At 36.8% G+C, this 9960-nt stretch overlaps 1 long non-coding RNA gene across 1 annotated transcript; it reads right to left on the reverse strand.

Annotated features, from left to right (window-relative positions):
* Nucleotides 1-1246: 1246 nt before the first annotated feature.
* LOC139079108 (uncharacterized) lies at nucleotides 1247-6470 on the reverse strand. Its single transcript, XR_011532417.1, has 4 exons — nucleotides 5931-6470; nucleotides 2998-3057; nucleotides 2096-2134; nucleotides 1247-1866 (listed from the first exon to the last, which is right to left on the reverse strand). It is a non-coding gene; the product is annotated as an uncharacterized lncRNA (long non-coding RNA).
* Nucleotides 6471-9960: the final 3490 nt, after the last annotated feature.

Below are 9960 nucleotides of genomic sequence, written 5' to 3' on the forward strand. Positions count from 1 at the left end.
GGAAAGTTCTAAAATCTCATAATGCTGAGGAGAGAATTCTAGGTTCACTGAACTCAACACAGTTTATATATCTCATTAGAAGTTTGGAAATGTTAATGATCCACATACAAAAGGGCCTGGCATTAATATGCACAGTAGGTTTTCTCACTCCTTCCTCATGCCTATGATGATGCTTCTCTCTACTATATGCTTCAACTTCTATATTGCAGTTTCTCCAAGAGTGGTCAGGTGGTGAATCTGCATTTTTCACAAGTTTCCCAGGTGATATTTATGCAGCGTATAATTTGAGAACCACTGCTAAAAATTGTTTGAAAATTGCTGGGCAAGAGTTGTGGAGAGAAAAAAAAAACCCAACTATTGCATCCCCCAGAGACCATATGCTTTCATTTTGAAGAGCTGTGCCCAGGTGATCAGGTAGGACTGGGGGCCAACAGGCAGCTCAGTGTATTGCCAAGAATATTGATTTTGGATGAAGCAGACTTGAGTTGGACTCCTGTCTAATTCCCTCTGGCCCGTGTGCTTAAGAACAATGATTTTACTTCTCTGATCCTCAGTTTTCTCCTCCGTGAAATGGTGGTAGTTACTCCCACACAAATTTACTGAGGAGATTAAATGAGCAGAGAAGTACAAGTGAGCCTCTTTCTTCTCCCCTTCTCTTTATTGATCCTATGTTAATTTCCCCACCCAGTCTCCATTCCAGAGGCGCAATCTCAAATGCCTTAAGACCAGGTCCATGGGTACTATAACTGAGTTAAGTAGTGAGGGTAAGACAACAGAAAATTATAGAAACTGTGTTAAATTAGAGAATGTATACCCTACCTAAAGACATTTTAAGAAAAAACAAAATAACTCACTGTGGGCCAAACAAAACCCATCTGCTGGTCAAATCAGATATATATAGTTTGTATCTCCTGCCCTAAACTGGTAAATTCAGGTCCTTTTTTATAAACCAAATGACTTGGATGGTAATGCCTGTTCTTAATCATCTTGATACACATCCTCAAGTCCCTGAACTAACTAGCTAAACTCAGTAACCATGGATTTTATTCCCCTTTTCCTGGCTTCCTCTTCAGGTATACTGTAGAATAGGACTCAGCATGAGAACACTACTTTCTTTATATACAGTTTTATTTCAAGCTTTATTGAGATGTAATTGACAAAAAAATGTATATATACTTAAGGTATACAATGTGATGATTATATATTTTATATATATATATATATATATATATATATACACTGTGACATGATTACCACAATCAAGCTAATTCACACTTCCATCACCTCACATAGTCACCTTTTTTGTGTATGTGGTGAGAACACTTAAGATCTACACTCTCAGCAACTTTCTTGTATACAATTAACCATAGTGACCATGTTGTACATCAGATCCCCAGAATGTATTCATCTTATAATTGAAACTGTATACCTTTTGATGGACATCTCTCCGTTTCCCCTACCCCACCTCCTCAGCCCCTAGTAATCACCATTCTACTCTCTCCTTCTATAAGTTTGACTTTTTTAGATTCCACATGTAAGTGAGATTATGCCATATTTGCCTTTCTGTATCTGGCTTATTTCCTTAGGATAATGTCCTCTAAGTCCATCCTTGTTGTTACAAATGGCAGGAATTCCCTCTTTTATAGCTGAATAATATTCCATACATATATTCTTTTTCCATTCATCCATCAACAGACACTTAGGCTGTTTCCACATCTTGGCTATTGTGGATAATGTTGCGATGAACATGGGAGTGCAGGTATCTCTTCAAGATACTGATTTTTCTTCTTTTGGATGTATACCCAGAAGTGGGAGTGCTGGTTTTGAGACCTCTGAGTTCTTCATTCTGCTCGAACTTCCCACCTGCTGGATGGTAGAGAAAAGAGGAGACATGATAAAGGATTAGGGCCTGTCAGATCAGCCCTCTGTCCTGTCTAGGAGAATTTATTTCATTATTTATCAGAATCCAAAGCAAAGGGCCTGATGAAGGGAATCTTATTTCCACAGTGAAGTAGAAATAAAATGATTATTTGATTATATCAAATAAACCTGGGTTTCATACCCAGCTTTGTAACTTAGCAGCTTCACCACCTACCTTCAACTACTGACTCTCTCTGAACTTAAATTCGCACACCTGCAAAATAGACACAATAATTCCTGTGGTAGTGTTGTAAGGATTAAATGAAACAATGCGCGTAAACTTTTTGTACCACAAAAATTCTCATCCCTGCCTTTTGAAGTTTTGCTTAGTATTTAGCTGATGTATTTACCCTTTAGATTCAATCTTAAGTGAGCCAGTTCTAACCAAGTTAGCAAATCCATCATCAATTTTTTTTCTTAAATAAAAAGCTGGGTGGGCTAGTGGTATCCAGTGCTAGATCTGAGCACTGTGTAATCCTTAGCTACAGTCTCTTGGCACAAAGTCTAGGGACCAGAGAAAGCACCCTCTAGGAATTCTGAGTCAGTCATTAAATAGACAAGCTGGAGCTGAGTAACCAATTCTAAATTAAGGCAAAGGAGCAAAATCAAGAGACAAAGCCAAGTTCTGGTAGCACAGAGTGGGTGTATGGAAAGTTGGGGCAGAGACAAAATGGCAGAGCCAGAGAAATACTCTTGGATAAATATGAGCAGCTTTTCACAGGAATTTTGAGGTGAAGGTAGGGTTCGTATGTCTAGGAAAACAGCCTGCGAGTAAGGTCGGACATAGCCAACTCGTATTCTAATTGGTATATTTCAGGCCCCAAATCCTATTCTTCATGGCTTTAGCCCAAAGACCAACCAGTCAGCCTACTTGGACATCTACCTGTTGTCTGCTTCTGATACCACCTCCACTCTTGTGCCAAGCTATCTATCTAATTGGAATAGCTCAAGATTCCTTACATCTATTGTTTTTTATCTATATTTGCTTCTGTGAATTCTTACTGACAACCTTGGTAAGCATCTTCCCCAATGGATCTGTCTTCTAAGAAACACTGACTTGATTCTCTTTCTTCTTACCTCGGGCTACTGTCTCAGATCCTTTGCATTGCTTCCATCTCCTTCAGTCTGTATACACACCTGTTAATTAATATGCAAGTGTTAATTACTCCTTTTAAATATTTCTGTTCCTGAGTTGGGTTAGCAAATGCCTTCAAGTGAATAGATTAACCCAGCCTAAGCTATCTCCTGATATTTGAAATTCTTAATTGCAATATTTTCCCCATTATCTCCCAAGCCATTCATGTAAATTACCTTCTTCTCTTTCCCCTTGAGTAACTGACAATATTCCTATTAAAGAGGATCCAGTAAAATTTATGGAGGCCTCCTTCTGCCTTCTAATCCTAATTCTCTAATTCTGGACTACATCTGGAAGTTGACAATCCAATCTGACTAAATTTTCAAATTATCTTTCCTACATATTTTAAAACATGTCAACAAGATTAAACATGGCTTAAATAAATACAATTTCTCCCCCAAACTATGCCAATTATACTACTCTGGTCCTTCCTCCCTGAAATACAAGAAACAAATCCAATTTTGGAGGAAGAGGGACAAATGTATACAACAGCTCATGGATATTGTTTATTACTTGGGTATATAGAAAATCACACAGTATTGCATACTACAATAATACAAATCATAGCTTATCGGACAACATGGAGGAAGAAAGATCTAGAGTTAGCACTCACATTATAAGAATTTTATAAGAATTCAAGTTTCCAAACTTCAGATAAATTAGGGAGAAATAATTTGGATTACAAAAGATTGATGAGGTTTAGGACAAAATTCATCAGAGTTCTTCAAAACAGTAAACCACCTAAATGAATGTAAAATATGGTTTTTATTTCCAGAAATCAATATATATCTTTTCAGCAATACAACAATTGTGTAAAGAACATAATCCACCTAAAACATTGTATAAACCACGGACAGAACTCCTTGAATATCAGATATACAATGAAAATTCAAACTTACCATTAAATTATATCAACTTTCTAGATATGCTCTGTTAATCTACCTGCAGAACAGAGGCAATTACTTGATTTTTTTCTCTCTAGTTGTCTCGTAGTTCTTTATAATAGGTGAAAAATGCGCACAAACACACACAACAAGAATTTTTTCTTGTTTTGTTTGTGTTAAGATTTGGCTAGATTATCTTTTGCAGTAGAAATAAAATAAAAAGAAATAGAAACACCTAGAGTCATGCATCGTAAACAAATAGAATTTAAGATAAAGTTAATTTTAACTTTATATATATCTGTGATTGTATATATAAATATTTAAATTCTGATCTGGTTATAATACATTAAAGCACTTTTGTTATGCTTTTTGTAAACAAAAAAAAATCTGAAAAACAAATCTTACCTGCAGGAAAAAAACAGTACTTAGTTCAGAGCTGCATCATAATGCATTTATTAAAAGAAGAAATGTTCATAATCTGAAGAAGAACATTTGTGGTAATATTAAAATGATCAAAATGTTAAATCAAGGTTGTGATTGATACAAATTTGCCTTCAGTAAATAAATTTAAATAATTTACCTTCTCATTATTGTATTCTCATTTTGTTATATACATATAGGAGAAGTCCTTGGACAGGAATTATAAGAAGGTACTTTATTTTAAAATGATAGCGAAATATGGATTTATGCTTTGCAACAAAAATTAATTAGAAGCAACATCTTTTTCCAGCTTGTGAAGCAAGTTTGTGTCACTTTCAAGAAAAAATTTTTTTTTTGGCTTTTAAGTGTTGATTCACAAGGATGTAACTATTCATGCAAAAAAAAAGATTTAAATCAGGGACTATAATTGCACTAGGTGTGTTTCTGTATTATTAAGTTTGTTTGAATGGGCTTCATCATATACAGGTTTTGTGTACTAATGACTACATGCTTTCTATCGGCTTTGTTTGTTTTATAAATGTTTATTTTTAATTAAATAGCCCTGTTTCATTCACCCCAAAAAACCTGTACCTAAGACCTAATATAATCTTATCCTTGCTTACAAATCATCTTCATTTGGGGTCTGTTTTGAAAAGTAAGACACCATATGAGGCACTCTAGGTAATTTTGGAGTCCTTCAGGCTTTTTGCTTTCCAGGAACATGTAGTCAGATGAGCACGAGCATTCTTTGCAGACTTTGTCTCAGGACAACCTTCCCCCTAAGCAAGCCCAGGATTGCGTTTCTTCGATTTATGCAATTGATTTCTCATCAGTAGATCTCTGAGAGAGATGATATTTTCATACCCATCATACAGACGATTAGCTGGGACTCGGAGAGGTTAAGTGATTTATACAGCTAGCAAATTGCAGATCTTGGGCTGGGATTTAGATCTTTCATAGAGAAGTTCATTCTCTATTCTGTGTTGAATATCTAACACTGAGTCATCCATTGTCCCGCTCAGGGGTTTTGCTATGAGTCATACATGTGAATTTACTTGTGCCATATATTACTTGGGCCAATCAAGAAACTGAGTGGGTCCATTTTGATGGGGTATGAATGGTAGAGATCATACTTAGTGCTAAACTCACTCATAACATGTCTAAATTTATATATTGATAAATATTTATAAAAATACATTTTCAAAATCATATCATGTTTTGAAAATGCTAGAAGAGCTTTCTAATTAATTCAGTGAACATTTGTTGAATACCTACTATATGCTAGAGATACTAAAATGATTTTATATATATTTTTATATAATTATTAAAAAATAACTCTATAGTAAAAAGAAGATATATAAACTGTCCATAAGAACATAAAAAGATATTCAACATCACTAATTGTCAGAAAAATGCATATTAAAACCATAATGAGATATCCTTTACACTTGCTGGAATTGCTAGAATTGAGTACTGGAAATAGTGATGAGATTATGGATCAAGATGAACTCTCACATATCCAACCACTTTGGAAAACTATTTGGCAGTTTCTCTGAAAGTTAAACACATACCTGCCCTCTGAGGCAGGAATTCCTCCCCAAGGTTTTGACCTAAGAGAAATAAAAACATACATCAAAAGAAGATTTGCACAAGAATGTTTTTAAAAGTTCCCATCACGAGAAGTAAAAATTTTGTAACTATGTGTGTTGATGGATGTTAACTAAATTCTTGTGATAATCGGTTCACAGTATAGACATATATCAAATCATGACATTGTACACCTAAAATTAATACAATATTATATGTCAATTATATCTTGTTTAAAAAATAAATAAAAGAATGTTTTAAATACTTTATTTATAATAAACCAAACCAGGAAGCAATTCCAATGTCCATGAATAGGAGACATATTCATACAGCGGAATTTGTTGTTAGTGCCTTCAAGGGGATTCCAACTCCTAGCAACCCTATGTACAGCAGAGTGAACCCTGCCTGGTCCTTTTGCGCCATCCTCTCACCTTCCAGCACTGTATCAGACAATGCCCTGCTGCTGTTCATAGGGTTTTCATGGTTGGTTTTTTCAGAAGTGAGTGGCCAGATCCTTCTCCCTAGTCTGTCTTAGTCTGGGAGCTCCACTGAAACCTGTCTGCCATGGGTGACCCTGCTGGTATTTGAAATACTGGTGGCATAGCTTTCAGCATCACAGCAACACAGAGTCACCACAGCATGGCGATGACAGAGGGGTGTTGTTGTTCTCTGACCGGGAAATGAACCCAGGTGGTGAGAGCATGGAATCTTAACCACTAGATCACCAGGGCTAGCAATGGTGGAATACTACACAACAATAAAAAGAATGAAATATTGATAACACTCAATAATATTAGTGAATCTCACAAGACTAAAGAACTAAAGAAGTCAGATATGAAAGAGTACATACTGTATGATTTCAGTACATGAAGGTCAGAACAGACAAAACTAATATCAGGGATAGAAAACAGAGCAGTAATTGCCTATGGTTGCGTGAGGGTGAAGCGACTATAAAAGAGTGTGAGGAAATTACCTGGGATGAGGGAAATGGCCTATAGCTTGATTTGTGTGTCACCTGCATGGATATATACATTTGTCAAAACTCACCAAATTGCTCACCTAACATCTGTGTGTTTTGCTCTATGTAAATTGTACCTTAATTTTTCAAAAGTAATCTTACGGTAAATCCTCTTGTAAAGAAAACAACCAGTTTGTAAGCAACTTCCACCTTTTTCTGTATGTTAATAATTAATTTTGAAATTTAATGTTTGCTTAAAGTTAGGGATACCAACCAGACAAGTCTAGTTGAGCCCTAACGAGCATGGATTTTCAATCTATCCCTCTTAAAGTTTGGCTTCAGAGTAGATTTACCTCATTCATTTATATATTCATTCATACATTTATTTTGACAAATGAGAACTAGCATACCCCCACCTGGAGGCTGCCATTTTCCAGAAAATTGAAAATAACATGTGTTAAAGATTGGTATAGGCTATATGCTATGATTTCTAACAGTTACTTCAAGATATTGAACTGCTATTTGCCAACCTTTCCAGGCATGATAAGTGTGAAAAGGACCCTGGTCCTCTGTGTTTAAATGCTGCTATGTAAATAGATTGTTTCTGACGAGCACACTGCTCCCAAGCGCTATGCAACACAGAGCCTCAATCATCCGGAGGGTTAAAGCGACCTTCCCACATGGGCCCCCGGCGTACCTTTCAGGTGACCTAAGAGGGCCTCACCCACATTGTTGGTGGAGAGGGTTGTGCTAGTTTCCAGGAACATTCAATCCGTGGCCTCTGTGCAGAGCCTGCCAAAAGCACTGCAGTCGGTTGTGCCAATTGTGTTGGTGTTTTATGGCTCTGTTCCTCTTTAATGATCTGTAGCCTCTCTCACCATGCAAGCTTCTGAATCTTGGCTCCTTCCCAACTGCTCTATTGATCTGAAATTTGGCCAGCAAATAAAATCTTTTGTTTGTTTTGGGGATTATTTTTATTATCTGGCTTCAGACAGGGAGCACAGAATGGGGTGGAGACTTCACAGAAATGAAGGCGTCCTCTCCTTTGGTAGTGCTCCTGAGGGCCTCAGACCAGTCTTCTGCTGCCATAAAAGAGCCCTGTTCAAAGCTGTAAAGAGAATTCACATTTGCATTGTATTGATGGCAACAACAGCTTGTCAGGCCCCCATCTGTCAGAGCAGAAGGTATTCTGCAGTTCAGAGTCAGGGCTCTGGGGCACCTCTTTCTGGAGTGATCTACTGCAAAACAGCAGGCACAAGTTTGTAGGAGAATAGTTTTACACCTATGTGGAAAAATATCTCTCTATATTATCATTTTAGGGCTGGGAACTAACCCATATCTTGACTTTTTCAAGCTCACCAGAGTTTTAAATTCCTCAAAATCTGTTTCCAAAACTGGGTGCCCCAGGCACCCTAGTAATTCTAAATGACAAAAAAGGTTCTTCAAAAAAGTTTTCTGGTCAATTATTTTGGGGAAAAGCTGCATGTAATATTCATTTCTTAAAGATTTATAATTTGTATTAACACATTCAACAGCTGTGAAAAACTCTCTGAGAAAAAAACCAGTTTTCCTTTCTTTAAACCAGCACTTTCCAAATTTCTTGACCATGGAGCCCCGTTTAACATAGGTTTTGTAAAATATATCTAAGATGGGAATATAAGAATTTCCCAGGGAAAACCTTTCAGAAGAGGAACTGAATGAAATATACAGTAAGGTATAAATGATTAATATCAGACCTTCCCTGGAAGCAGATTTTGATGGGGCATCACGTATGCATATATGTGTGTGTGTGTTTGCATTTGTGTGTGTGTTTCTGTGTATATGCAAGTGTTAGGGTTAGCTGTCAAAAAAATCCATTATCCTCATCTATAGCTGTAGTCATAGCTAGGAAGTAGCTTCCCAGCTGAGGACTACATTTTTTAGCTTCTCGTAGAGCTGGATATGGCCATAATTAATATTTGCCAATCGAATATGAGCAGAATTGAGATGTACAACTCTTGGCTGAGGCTTCTACCACAGAACTCGGATGACACCAAGTCCTCCAGAGCCACAATATGTAGAAGTTTGGCTGCTAAATCAACATCTAGAGGATAGCCATTTGATAAACAGGAACAAATACCTGTTTTATTACCTGAATGAGAAACTTTTATTATATTGAGAAATATTTTAGAATCTATTTGTTACAGCTCTTTAGTGTAATCTCATTAATACTATATTGGGAGAGGGATTAGTGAGTATTTGGGAAGGTATTTGGAAAAGAATGAAGAGAATCACTTAAGAGCATCGAACACCTGGAGGAATTAAGCAGTAAGTATCTCCAAAGAGGAGAGCCAGGGTCTGATGCGCTTACACTAATTTTGCTTCCTTTCCTCTAAGTGACTAAGAGGACCAGCATTGGAGACAAACACACCCAGTGTCAATGTTTGGCTTTGTATATACCTTTTCCCTTTGCCAAGTCTCAGTTTCCACGTGATAAAAAAAAAATAGATAATGATTTTCAATTTACATAATTATTTTGAGAAGATATATGCAGTGTTTAGCACAGTATCTAGCCGAAAACACACACAAAAATAAAGGCGTAGTCATTGAGTCTAGTCACGAATATTTTATATCCTCCTTCTGGGCATATAGTATGATTTCATTTCCCCACCCCCTTTGAAATTAGGAGCTGTCATGCTACCTAGGCAAAATTTTTAAGAGCCAGTATGCAATTCTCATGTCCCCTTTTTGCTACCTCAGCAATTGTGAAACACAGAGATGGATTCCCCCTGGCTTGGTACTTACAAGAGGACAACCAGAGCTGGTCCCCAGCTGACCTGCACTAGACACGTAGCATGAGTGAAAAATAGACTGTTGTGATTTTAAGCCCTGTACCTTCTACCACAGAACTCAGATGACACCAAGTCCTCTGGGGCCACAGTATATGGAAGTTTGACTGCTAAAGGACAGCCATTTGATAAACAGGAACAAAAACCTGTTTTATTACATGAATGAAAAATAAACTTCTATTGAGAAATATTTTAGGACGTAGCCTTTACTGAATGGTTCGGAAATTG

This window comes from Equus przewalskii, chromosome 24, assembly GCF_037783145.1.
Source record: "Equus przewalskii isolate Varuska chromosome 24, EquPr2, whole genome shotgun sequence".
In the NCBI taxonomy this organism is placed as follows: domain Eukaryota; kingdom Metazoa; phylum Chordata; class Mammalia; order Perissodactyla; family Equidae; genus Equus; species Equus przewalskii.